This window comes from Agelaius tricolor, unplaced genomic scaffold (genome assembly GCF_023055355.1).
Source record: "Agelaius tricolor isolate 1412-34295 unplaced genomic scaffold, bAgeTri1.0.p SCAF_11, whole genome shotgun sequence".
In the NCBI taxonomy this organism is placed as follows: domain Eukaryota; kingdom Metazoa; phylum Chordata; class Aves; order Passeriformes; family Icteridae; genus Agelaius; species Agelaius tricolor.
The window spans coordinates 4,893,076-4,906,528 of record NW_027269271.1 but is presented as its reverse complement, the minus strand read 5'-3'; the positions used below and the strand labels follow the sequence as shown (position 1 = coordinate 4,906,528).

The 13,453-nt window shown below is 40.7% G+C and overlaps 1 protein-coding gene across 8 annotated transcripts in view; it reads left to right on the top strand.

Annotated features, from left to right (window-relative positions):
• Nucleotides 1–13,453, top strand: part of RABGAP1L (RAB GTPase activating protein 1 like) — a 233,879-nt gene that overhangs the window by 112,350 nt on the left and 108,076 nt on the right. The gene's annotated exons all lie outside the window — the stretch shown is intronic.

Genomic DNA, 13,453 nt, shown 5'->3' with positions numbered 1-13,453 from the left:
ATATCCCATTTTTTGATATGTAGCTGACACTGCTCCTCAGATTGGGCAGAACTTTTAAGTAATTTTTCTACCACTTGCTTTGAAACAGCAAATTTAGATTCAAGAAAACTATAGAGATAATTTAAAAATCTGTCTGGAGACTGAACTTGTATGTTTTGTCTTTTTTCGTATCACACAAAGCAAGGCTAAACTGAAAATAACAGGCTGTGAACTTTAGTATTGTTAACTGCTGATTGAGCCACTGTGCACTGCATTGGGAGATTTAATGGGGTTAAAAAAACTTAGAGAAAATCTTCTTCAGTTATAAAACTAGAATTATCTGTTAAGTTATTAGCTCCCTACCTTACACTGAGACATACATAGTAATTTATTTATTTAAATTTCTATTATGAATAGAAGATCCTAGTTTGATGTTAGATTTGTAAGAAATTGTGCCTCAAGTCAAGTACTTTTTTAATCTTTGGGGATAAAATATTTTTTGATTAAAAGGAAACTTGGGTAATGGGTACTGTCATGTTGGAGAGCAGAAGGCTGAGACACTCCAGGTGTTTCCTGGACACACATTTTTTGGTTTTCCTATAAATAGAAACCTGAATCATTGCAGAAAAAGCTGCAGGTACTTTATGGAAAACTTCCTACCATTTTGTGTTTAGACTCAGATCTGGTTTTATCATATCTGGTTTTATCTAGTTTTGATGTTTTCCATATTTTATATTCTAGCTTAGTAAGACATTTATATAATGGGACATTAATCTTTTCCCTCTGCTTAATCTCTCAGTGAAAAGCTGTAACCTACTTTCTGTAACAGTAAATTTATTTTTCTTTCTTGATCTTGAGAAGGTGAAACTGCTGTTGAGACTCAATACTGCTAATGCCCTGATCAACATTTGTTCTGTCCATTCCTACAAAAACCAGACTCATTATCTTAATAAAGTCATTTAGATGGATCCTTAGACAAAATACACCTGCCTTTTGGGTCATAATTATAAAACAATTTGGGGAAGTTTACAATGCCAAAATGCACATTAAAAATGTTCACCATAATGCTGCCCTGTAGTAATGAGCATATCCACAAAGAAATGTGCTCATTTTGTCTGATTTTTTTCCTAAGCAGGGCCTGTTTGTGAGCCACTGAGTTGGTAGAAATGTCCTTGTGACTGTGCTCTGTGCTTGTATGGGCTGTGTGCCCTCGGGGAGTTTGCTGTGATTTGGGAGCCTCTGTGCTCTGCTGAAGGGATCACACAGGAGGATTCAGATGAGAGGAGTGAGTGGAACTGCATTGTGGCTTTGGAGGTTTAGAATAAAATGAAATAAAGTGGTTTGATTGGAAGAGACCTACAACAATCATCCAGTCCAACTAAATACTTCAGGGCTGGCTAAAGGTTAATGCATGTTATCAAGGGTGGTGTTCAAATGCTCTTTATACCCTAAAAACACTGGATACACCCTGTGCAAGGCAGTGACACGAGATCCCAATCCCAGTGGGCTCTGCAGCTTTATCATCTATGTCAGGGAAGGTCTAGGTTGGATATTAGGAAAAAGTTTTTCACAGAAAGAATAATGAACTACTGGAATGCTCTTCCCAGGGAGGTGGTAGAATCACCATCTCTGGCTGTGTTTAATAAAAGACTGGACATGGCACTTGGTGCTATAGTCTAGTTGAGGTGTTGGGGCATAGGTTGGACTTGATGATCTTAGAGGTCTCTTCCAACCTCATTATTCTGTGATCATCCTGCTCTGAAGATCAGGTTTTATTACAGTGATGTAGTGGGATAGCTGTGTTGCAGTCCTTATTAAGACTTAATACAAATTTTATGGGTTTTGAAATTCTTTTTTTCACTGTTTCTTACACATGAACTAACATTTCAGCAGCTGCCAGCAGCACATGCAGCCAGTATTAAATACGAGACCCCTTGAGTGAGGAGAGATTTCTCCCTCCACCGAGCTGAGCTCCCTGGCAGGTTTTTCATCCTGCCCTGAGGTGGAGGCATTTCCAAGATGAGGTTTGGCCTCTCTGCCACAGTCTATGACAGGAGAGTCCCAGTTTCACAGTTTTGGGGTTGTTTGTGTCTTAATTTAGATGCACATCATATTTTAAGGAAAGGATGTCAGCTCTCCTGCTTGTTGGTACTTTTATTATTGTTATTATTATTATTATTATTAACTTGCTTGCATATGTCAGCAATAATAATGACTTTTGTAAAGTAGTTTTCTCCTTACTTTGCCATTAAGAACAGAATGTATTTGAGTATCATGTGATGTTATTTGGGACTTACTTAATTCTTTGTCCATGCTATGTGCTCCTTGACAATGCTGATGTACACACAAAGCTATCCTAGAATAACCTGATTTGGAAGGGACCCACAAAAATCATCAGCTCTGAGTCCTAATCCCAAGCTCTAGTTGGGACCTTGCACTACAAGGGGTGTCATGCCACTGACTGAGCACAGTGTATGGCATTCAGTTTTAAATCAGTACTAAATAATAGAAGAGAACACAATAAATTGCTTTTTATGTTCTCAGTTGAACTTTTCATATTTAATGTTCTAAACCTTGTGTGGATCTCATTTTTGTAAGCCAAGAGACCCAAACTAATACAGTCTATTAGTCTGTGAATGCATAGATACTGAAAGGCTTTTCTAGAAAGAACAGCCTCTGAAAATACAAAAAAAAAAATCAAATGCCTGTGACTCAGAAATACTGCTTACATGGAAATGTGGTTGTTACATATAAATGGATGTATAAATGAATGTGATGTTACAGAAATGGGGATTCAGAGGTAGTAGAAAGCTATCTTTATTTTAATTTTCTGTGGTATGCATTTATGGACTTTTAAATGGTTCTTCCAATTAATATTTCCTTCACTTTGTGAGGTAACAGTTGTCCATGGTGGTAAAAGTGGCAAATACCCCATTCCCTGTAAGGAACATTGTGGTTTGTTTTCATTTATCATTACAACTTTGCTTTACTCTTCCTTGCCTGGAAGGGTTTATACTGAAATGAGTTAATTGCATCTTATGATGATGAAAGCAGTTGGTTTTATATGTTTCATGGTTATTCCTCGTTTCTTATGGGATGGGAAATCATTGATTTTTCCCTTTTGTATTGCTCATTGGCAGAAATGTCTTGAGGTGCCAAGGAGACAGTGTTGGTTCACTTTGAATTAGCATATTTAAACAGATTCACTTTTGTCATTGAGAGAGTTTGCATGGAAATCAACAGAAATTTTGTGCATGTCTTATTTTGAAAATCAAGATGCACATAGGGTTCCTTGATTTCTGACAAGCAGACAGAATAGTATCCCTAAAATCTAGTTTTTCCTATAAAAGCCTGTATGAAGTGCTTGAGAAATGTTCAAATACACTAAAAAGCAGGAGATAGAAGACTGGTGACATTTGAAATTTAAGTTTGGATTATTTCTGTGTACTCTGCTGTCCTTTCACTGTCTGGTCTGGGTGGTTATGACCCATATGTGACCAGATAAATCCTGTCTGATGTCAGTGCTGTATTGATTTGAATCTGAGGAGCCAGTCGAAAGTGAATTCCAGTTTTCCAACAATAGGAATAAACTGGATCAATATAAAAAAAGCAAAAATAGAGTTTCTTGTGGTGATTCACACATTGACCCACAAGTCCCAATTACAAGCAGAGGTCTCCAGCATGGCCCTTCCTTTGTCCTGTGTGGTGCTGTTCTCTCTGCTGGGAAGAGTGGGGCTTTGGGAGCTTGGGGAAGCTAGATCCAGAAATCTCTGTAGCCTGAATGGGCTGGTTTGCCTTGGAGTTGGAGACACAGAATGAGCTGGTGGCCATGGAAGTTTGTAGCACCCTGAGAAACTTGAGGAGTCAGCAAGGGCCAGTGAGGAGGTGAAGGTTCTGGAACATCTCTGCTGTGGGGAAAGCTGGGACTAGAGCAGAAAAGGCTGGAGGGGATCTTGCTGATCTGCATAAATACCTGGAGGGAGGTTGTAAAGAAGCCAGAGCCAGGCTCTCCTCAGTGGGCACACAGGAGCCTCATCAGAACACGTGGAGAAACTCCTTTACTGTGGGGGTGAGCAAGGACAGGTTGTCCAGGGGGATTGTGGCATCTGCACCTCCAAAGCTGCTTGGAAATGGTCCAGGGCAACAAGCCCTGCCAGGCACATTGGACCTGATGACCTCCAGAGGTTCTTTCCCAGTCAAAAATTTGTGATGCTTGTCCTTGCAGTACTTTTCTTCATTAGTTCATCTAAAGTCGTATTACAGACTTCCAGCAATACACTCTGATAAAACTCACTGTAAGCCTAAGCAGCATCTGCCTAAACCTGCTTTTAGCTATATGTAGTGGCTCTGTGTGCTGCATTCCCTCTCCTTGAAACCAGGAGAAGACTTGAGGGAAGGGCTGAGTAGTCTCCTTGGATCAGCATCTCTAAACTGCTTATGCCCATGCTTCATCCTGCAGCCAACTGCAGGGGTGCACTCACAGTACAGTACACACTGCCTGCTGGTTGCTCAGCAGACACCTGAAGGGATGCAGGTTCAGCAGCTGTCTTCAGTGTCTCAGACACTGTGAAGGATTCAGAAATTGTAGATGAATAGGACTTTTTAAAGTAAATTTGCTTAAAAACCAGGAATAAAATAGAATGAAGTGTTACGGGCACTGATAGCTGGCCTTATCTAACTTTTCCTTTTAGTGCAGTGTTAATGGCATCTTTGTAATTACTTCCACGTTCTGACTGAGGCACAAGCAGGATCAATATAATGAGGAGAAAAAGGAGAAAAATACAAGCACATGAGGCAGGCACAAGCCCCATGTGCTTGTGTATTTCTCCTTTTCCCTGTCTGGTTGGCCTTCATCTTCTGCTGTGCACTGTTCCTTCAGTCTGGAATGAAGACTTACAGATCTTGTTGAAAAGTGAGTTTGGTCTTTTATGCTCCCCAAGAGCCAGAGTCTTTAGTCTGGTGGGCTGATGTCAGTGTTCAGTGGTGCAAAGGGCTCTCAAGTCAACAAACCCACCAGCTTTTGGATTTCTTATAAAGAGAATTGAGAAGATTGCTCTATAATGGAATCTTAATAGACCTGGAAGGTGAATGGTTGTAAAAACAACGTCCTTCCTTCCAAATAATGAAGTTCCTTTTGCAGCAAAGAAAAGGAATGTGAAGGTGCTGTTGTGACAGCAAGTATTCAAGTGAGGTGTCCAGGATATCAAATGATTGCTGAATTACAGAGCTGTTGTCAGGGAGTGGGTCTGGGATGTACCTGTACTGGTATGTAAACATTCCAGCTTCCCTGGGTCTTGCTGAAGTGTTTCTGCCTGGATTATTGGAAGAACTCCATTGTTTAAGAAAATGAGGGACAGGAGTTTCCTTTTTGAAGAAACAAGTCTGTGTACTTCAATGACTACAAGCTTAAGGAGCTTTTAAAAGACAATATATTGGCAGTTCTTTATGTGCATGCTGCTGCAAGGCATTTCCTCCTTGTTAAAATCAGTGTCACTGAATTGGATAAACTTGCAGCATTTTCTCCTTTTATTAATGTTCTGCTAACAGCAAGCAATACCAGATGCCAAAGGTCAGGGTGTGCTAGTAGGGTATAGCTATGAATTTTATTGGAATTCTTCCTTAGACCCAGCTTGTGAAGGACAATTCTGGAAAATGAGACTTGAACTGGTTACATTGATCATGCTATCTTCTGATGGCAAAGTCATCTGAAATTAGGCAAAAGTAGGTCTAATTTCAGAATTTGTAAAAATGTGTTGAAAGAAACCCTGACTAGATAGACATCTGCTTGGTCAGTAATGCTATAGGAAACTTACCTTCTAAGACTCAAGGTTTTCTTCTTTAAGATTTGGTTTTTTAAAGAATTACAATATTTTTGGGGTTTTATACTTTTTGTTGTAAAAATTTCTAGACATTTGTGGAAAATCATAGTAAGTTTTGGAGCACTGTCAATTGGGGTAAATACATAGGAGTTGAGGACTCAAATACACCACTTTTTCCTTTTCCTGTGAAGTTTCACATGAATTTTCCACAACCATTTGATACTGGGGCAGTTAAGGATTGCTTGTTAGAAACAGGCCTTAACCTTTCCAGCTGCTTCTGGAGATTACTCTGACTTGGTGAAATACTCAAATGTCAAATTGCAGATTCATTACAAGAACATTTTTCCTGATCTTTACAAATACATTTGTGGCTTTACCAGAGGAGACATAATCAGAAACCTAATGTAAAAATCAGCAAACCAGAAGGAACTTGGACAAAATTCCTTGCTACATGGATCAATCTGTTGGTTACCTTTTCATGGTTTGTCAGTTTTACAAACTGTCTGTTTGTAAAGTAGTGCCTATACACCTATCAGAGAAAAAGGTAAAATTATCATAATAACTGAGTAATGTGGAATGGAATGGAATAAACTGGGTAATATGGCATTTACTTGGGCTACTCTATCCTCATGTCCTCCAGAGAGCCAACCTTGTGGAGTGCTAGCCATTAAAAACCAGATCAAATCTCAGCCAAAATCCAGTGCTTAAACAATTGTCATCAGCATTTCAACAAAAGAATGCTTGATATCAATACCTGATGAAGATCACACAAACCAAATAAAGCCCCAACATAGTACAATAGAAATACTGTGGGATCTACAAACAGATGTGGGGAAAAAACATACCCAAACCCCATCAGGTGATGGACAGAGCACCCCAGCTCTTGTGGGAGATCAGGGAGCTTCCAAGCGGAGTCCTTGGGAGTAACTCTGAATTCATCTCATTCTGTGCCAGTAGTAAAACATCAAGGCTGGTACATTCAGAAGTTGACCTCTTGCCCAGTAGCACAAATAGTGTTTTTCTTCTGTCAAGGATGTACAGAGAGGATATGGCAGAGTAAGGAGAATAAATTATGTATCACTAGCACAGGAGAGAGAGAGAGTGTGTACAGAATGGCAGAGGGAGAAGAAAAACAAACCACAAAGATAGTAAAGGTCACGGATATCTTTTATTTTTCAGAACAACAGAGTTTATGTAGAATTGTTTTGTGTCTGATCTAATTTTGTTGGGATTTTTTTAGAGAAAAATGCCATCTCCTCTGTTGCTGATTGATGACTCAATCCTGCTAAGGGCTGAGCTGTTTTTTACCTCTGTGACTGCTACAGTATAGAATCCCAGAATGGTTTGGGTTGGAAGAGACCTTCAAGGCCATCTCACTCCACCCCCTTGCCATGGGCAGGGACACTTTCCACTAGACCAGGTCACTCCAGCCTGGCCTTGGACACTTCAGGTGCAAACACAGCTTCTCTGGGGGTCCTGTGCCAGGGCTTCCCCACCCCTCACAGGGAGGAGTTTCTTCCCAAAATTCCCTCTCACCCTGCCCTGTGAAGCCATTCTCCCTTGTCCTGGCACTTCAGTTCCTGATGTTGAGTCCCTCTCCAGCTTCCTTGTAGCCCCCTCAGACACTGGAATGTGCTGTGAGGTCTCCACACAAGCTTCCCTTCTCCAGGCTGAGCAGCCACACCTTTCTCAGCTTTTCTCCATAGGGCAGAAGCTCCAGTCCTCTGATCAACTTCATGGCGTCCTCTGGACTTTCTCCAACAGTTCCTACAGTCATCACAACACATCACTTTCTTTTTTAGAGCTGCCTACAGAATAGTATTGACATAAGTATTAGTATTATTCTCAGACTTCCTTTTCTTTCCACAGTCTTTAAGAACCATGGAGTTGTCATTCTTTGTCATCCAGGTCTACCTTGCCCAGCATCTTGTAGCTAGAAACTGTCAGCAGCAGCTTCTGAGAGGGTTAAAAACCTTATGCTGGACAGGTGGTCAATATGTCCTCATCATCCTGCTCCCAAGTAGTTTTAAGATTGATTTAAGTGTTAAGAGCAACTCTCTGCCAGGATGAGAGAAAATGGCATCAAGTTGGGCCAGGGCAGGTTTAATTTAGACATTAGGGAATTTTTTTTCTCTGAAAGGGTGATTAGGCATTGGAGCACAGTGCCCTGGGCAATGATGGAGTCACCATCCTTGAAAGCATTCAGGAATGTGTGGATGTGGCACTTGAGGATGTGATTTAGAGGTGAGCACAACAGTGCTGGGTTGGCAGTTGGACTCAATCATCTTTCTTAAAGGTCTCTTCCAATCGTAATGATCCTTTGGGATTCTGTGAAATACTTTGACAGCCTTCCAAAGTGAGCATAATTTCCCAATTCCTTGGCAGTCATGTGGGTGATGCAACAGTTCCTAACAAGCTCCTGGCTAGTGCAGTCCCACTGGTAATGTGTGTAAAAGCAGCAGAGTCCCATCCCACCAGCTTTGGAACACCTAGAGAACAGTCTACTTAGAAATTACAGGAAAATTTGCATACCTGGCCTAAAAAGAGACATTTTGTAGATTGTTTCTGAGGATCCTGGGAATTCTCAAAGTGTGGCCACTACCTGCTCAAAGACAGCTTGAGAAGAGTGGGACATAATTTGCTAAAAGATGTTTACTTCCTCTGGGCAGAGCTATATTAGTAATCCAAAATGATGAGAGAAGAGAGACTTTGATACTAAATTTAGCTCCAGGTGTGACCTGCCAGGGCTGCTCAGATACAAACTATTGATCTGGCCCTGTGGCCAGGAATCCTTCTTTTCCTTCTGCTTGGGGAAAGCAGTTTTGTCCAAAGAGCAATAAATAGAGCAGATTGTGAGCCAAAATTGGCAAAGTTCAGCTGACCAGGGTATTTACTGAATTAACCTAAATACTGTGTTGACTTTCAGCATATTGATATGTAACTGTTTAAAAAAAATACTCTAAAGAATAATCCTCTGTTTTTTTCTGTTTCTCTGTTAATTACTACTCTCTGAGTGTTAGATGCTCTCAGTTGAATAAAAGCTGATGCTGATTGAAAGAAAATCTATTTATAGACAGGAGTTGAATGACAAGGTATATGTTACAAAAACACTACAGAAGAACTGAGCATAAGCTAGACATCTTTTATTCAATGTCTTTAAAAGGAAGAGCTATTGATTTTTTTTCTTTTTTTCAAATACTGATTAGTAGGGAACCTGGGATTTTCTTGGATCACATATTCTACTTGGAGGGTTATAATATGCATGGAAATGAGGAGAGGAAAGGGATTGATGATGTGTATAAGATGTGTTGGCACAATGTGCTGTCAGATTTCACTGAAAGCAGGAATTTGGTAGGACATCAGTGATAACAGAACAGAGCTACGTGCTGGTTTTGCAGATCATTTCAAACCCAGGCTGATTGACCTCATCACTTTTGTGTATTCTGTATTTTTTGACTGTTTGTGATTGTGTTTTAGAGGGCTTCAAGTTATTATTCATATTCCCACGTGCATGTGTGGGGAACTGCACAGAACCATAGAGAACTTAAAGGAACAAAATAAAAAATACACCAAAAATCTGTTCCTTTAGCAAACACCTGTCTGCTGAAACAATGTCACAATGTCAGTAACACGCAGCTGGCAAGTCAGTGTTTAAATGTGTGGCTTTTCAGGCTTAGGAGGCAGTTTATTGAGGATACCAGCTCCAGATATCAGCAGTGGATGTGTTTTACATCCTGGATAAACAAGTGGTGAATGTCCATGTTGGCCTAGGAATTTTTACTTTCCATACAACATGTAGAAAAGTTTCAGTATCTAATGCTTAGGAGGCATGACACACCAGATTTCCTGGGCATGGTAATTTTAAATGTTTAAAGCCCATTTTGGTTTTTCCCCATTTTTTTACTTTCTTTGGTATTCTGGATCTGGCTTTTTTTAGCTAGTGAAGAGATTAAGTACAGGCAGGACAACATGCTGCAAAATCAGCTCTTTGAGCCTCACCAGAGGTGCAGACCTTTAAAATGGGCCAAGCAGATGAACTTGAACTGAGTCTCCAGCACAGAGAATCCCAGACTGGTTCGTGTTGGAAGAAACCTTAAATCTCATCTCCTTCCAACCCCCTGCCGTGGGGAGTGATACCTTCCACTAGAAAATGTAAATCATATTTCTATGTGTAAACACATGTGATAAAACCCAGCTTGAATGAGTTAAAGGTCAGAGATAAGCCTTTGGAAGTGAAGTACAGCATGAAAATTGCCTACTCATGTAGATAATGGTATATTCTTGATCCCACTGAGCTCTTTTGTTTTGGGTTGTTTTCTTCCTGGGATCTCTGCCTGGTGGTGCACACAAGGAATAGTGAATATCTAATGAGCTGCTTTCCTTTTCTTTCCCCTTGCTGTTTTTGCTTTGTGTAACCCTGTGCCTCACTGGACACCATTCAGATCAGGATTTGAGGCTGGAGTTATTATTCTCCCATTTGGCATTTCTGCAGGACTCATCACCACAGTATTTCAGTGCTTCAGATGTTAATTGATTTTCATAACACCCCACTGAGATGGGGAATTATTATTAACCAGGGAAATGGAGCACAAGGAGATTGAGGTCAGAAGTGCTGCCCAGTTTGAATGCCAGCTTTGAGACACCTGTTATCTGGTTTATTATTTATTCAGTAGTCATATTAAACTCTTGAATTCCTTTAATTGCAACTGCAATTCTGCATCTCTCATCCTGAGTCAGAAGTTGGAATGCAGTCAGCACATAAGGAAAACTCAGCTGAGCACTTTTGGCATTTTTTTCATTAGGGATGTGCCTGTTTTCATGAACGTAATTTTGGGCAAAAGTGGGGCAAGTATTAAGTCTCAGGAGATTTTTCTTTCTTAATAATTTCTTCTGGCTGATACAATGCTTATTCTTCAGTTCTTGGAACAAAATAAACAAGGCTCTACCTCCAGGAGTCTCTTCTGCTCCCTAATTGTAATTCATCACCAGAGTGGCTCCACTTGTGACAACAAATGAGTAGAGCTTCTTTATGGAGTCTGTGTGAGATGTTCTTAATTAAAAAATTCCTGAAATGAACACATAAAGATTGCCCTGTATTTCTTTATTATGATTGCTTATGTACTCCTAATTTTCTTTTAACATTTATTCAACATAAACAGTTTTCTGTTCTCTCTGGTTTATTTCTGTGCTGATCTACCTTCTGGCATCAATGGCCCATATCCAGCAGCTTCTTGATAGCTGGAAGTGGCAGGAGTGTCAAGGAGTGAGCATTGCTCCTCTGCAGAAATTCAGCTGTTCCAGAAGAGAGACAACTCGAGGCAGAGCTTGTTCAGTAGCAGGGCAGCTGTCACAGCACTGGCATGTGAAGATAATTCTTTTCCTCAGTAGAATATTTTCTCTGAGTTGACAGGAATTTTAGAAGTAAGATCATTAGAACCCTGAATGCCTTGATAGCCATCTCACCTTGGCTTTTTTTTTTTCCTGATAAACTAATCATGACTTTCAGAAGAATAAAAGTGGTCTGAAATCCTAAATGGAGGTGTCTGTAAACTCATGTGCTTTGGTACTTGAGAGCAGTACTATCTACAAATTCTGCCTGGAGAAAGATAGAAACTTAACTAAAGTATTTTTTATTTATTATAAGTAGTTCTAAACTATTTTCCCCCTAGACTAATTTCTTCCTTTATGAGTTTATCATATTTCAAAGATAGGTTGTCTTTTGAGGAGGAGTTAATTCTCCAGTCTTTGCATGTAGATCGTTTTTTGGGCCCATTTAATTATTTTCCTCTAGCTTTTTTAGACACAGCTTTCATTAATAGGGCTGAATTAGGACTGCTTCAGGTTTCTTTTAACTCTGTAAAAGTTCATGTGCTTTTGGGCCTTTACACAAATATTTTTGGCCCTAACTTGGGCATTCTCCTTGTCAAATTCTGTGTGCTCAGTTACACTTTGGCTTCCCCAGTCAAGACAAGAGAAGTACTGAGCAGTCAAGTACAATGTCTCAGCTGGACTGAAAAACCTTGTGTGTGCTGGATGTGGTGATTTTCCTGAAACTTCCCCTGGATCTTTTCAAGTTCATGCTGAAAAATGTCTGTAACAGATTTCTGTAATAGATTGTGTAACTTTGCTGGTAGATCTTAAATGCTGCTTCAGGCACTTTCTCATAATTTAACTGCATGGTCAGATGGATCTGGGAGGCAGACTGGAGTTCTCCAGCCTCTCTGGTATTTGGAAGCCATGTAAATGAAAATAATCATTAAAGAAGTCTGATTAGAGAACTGCTTTTTATAAATTTTTTGTTATTAGTCTGTGTTTGTTTGCTTGTGATTTAGACAGTGTGGTTATTTTTGGTTGCTGATGGCTGCACGGTGCTTAGATGTCCTGAGAAAAATTATGATAACACAGCAAAAGCATAAAAATGTGTTTATTTTCTCCTGTGGTACCAGCTGGCATAATGAAAACATCACCTTTCTTTGTACCCTTTCCTTTCATAGCATATAAAAATGTGCCTGGCATTTTAGAGGGCTGGAACCCCTCTCCTGTGAGGAAAGGATGGATGAGAAAGCCAGGGGAATTCAGCCTGGAGAAGAGAAGGATCCAGGGAAGACTTAGAACTCCTCCCAGTGCCTAAAGGGGCTCCAAAAGAGCTGGAGAGGGACTTGGGAAAAGGGCCTGGAGTGACAGGACACAGGGAATGGCTTCTCACTGCCAGAGGGCAGGGTTGGATGGGATATTGGGAAGGAATTGTTCCCTGTGAGGGTGGGCAGGCCCTGGCACAGGGTGCCCAGAGCAGCTGTGGCTGCCCCTGGATCCCTGGCAGTGCCCAAGGCCAGGCTGGATGGGGCTTGGAGCAACCTGGGACAGTGGAAGGTGTCCCTGCCCATGGCAGGAGCGTGGAATTGGATGAGCTTTAGGGTCCTTTCCAACCCAAACCATTCTGGGGTTCTGTGACTCCACAAAATACAGATCATGCTGCTTGCTGGTACTAGAGGTTTTAATGTCAACCAAAGGGAAGGCCACAGCTGAGATCACTGAACATGAGAATATTGTAGTTGGATAAATCAATGATAGCCAAGATTCAGAGAAGCCATCAACTTTAGGGAGCCAGCACAAAGTGATGTTTGAGCTTCTGGCAGCCATTTCTTTAGCTGCCACTGAAGGGAATGGAGAAATGCAGCAGTGGCTGTCATCTCTGGGGTAGGATCATCTGCCCTGGAGTGACTCCTTGGGGTGTTTTGGATCCAAAAGGGACCTGGAGCTGGGAATTGCTGCAGACTTCTGGCTAAGCCTGCCAGGCAGCTGCATTACTGTGTGGCACAGGCTCACTGTGGAGACTTTATGGAATTAAAAAAGCCCTGAAATTCAGGAGATGACCTGGTTGCTGACTCCAGTAGGTGTAAAGAAGCTATTTTTTATGGAGAATCCTGGTTAACAAGACACAATCTGAGAGCTTAGAAGCTTTTCTGTCACAGAAATACTCTGTTTTCAAGATGAAAGTTATTTGTAAGGGATTTATATTCCAAGTTACAGGAGAAGATTTTGTTGGTTTTTCCTTTAGGATTACAAAGGTAATGGAGAAAAGCACCATTTGATATTTGCCAACCTAAAGGCACAGCACACAGGAACCTGAAGATAATTAACTGTTATAGTTCCAG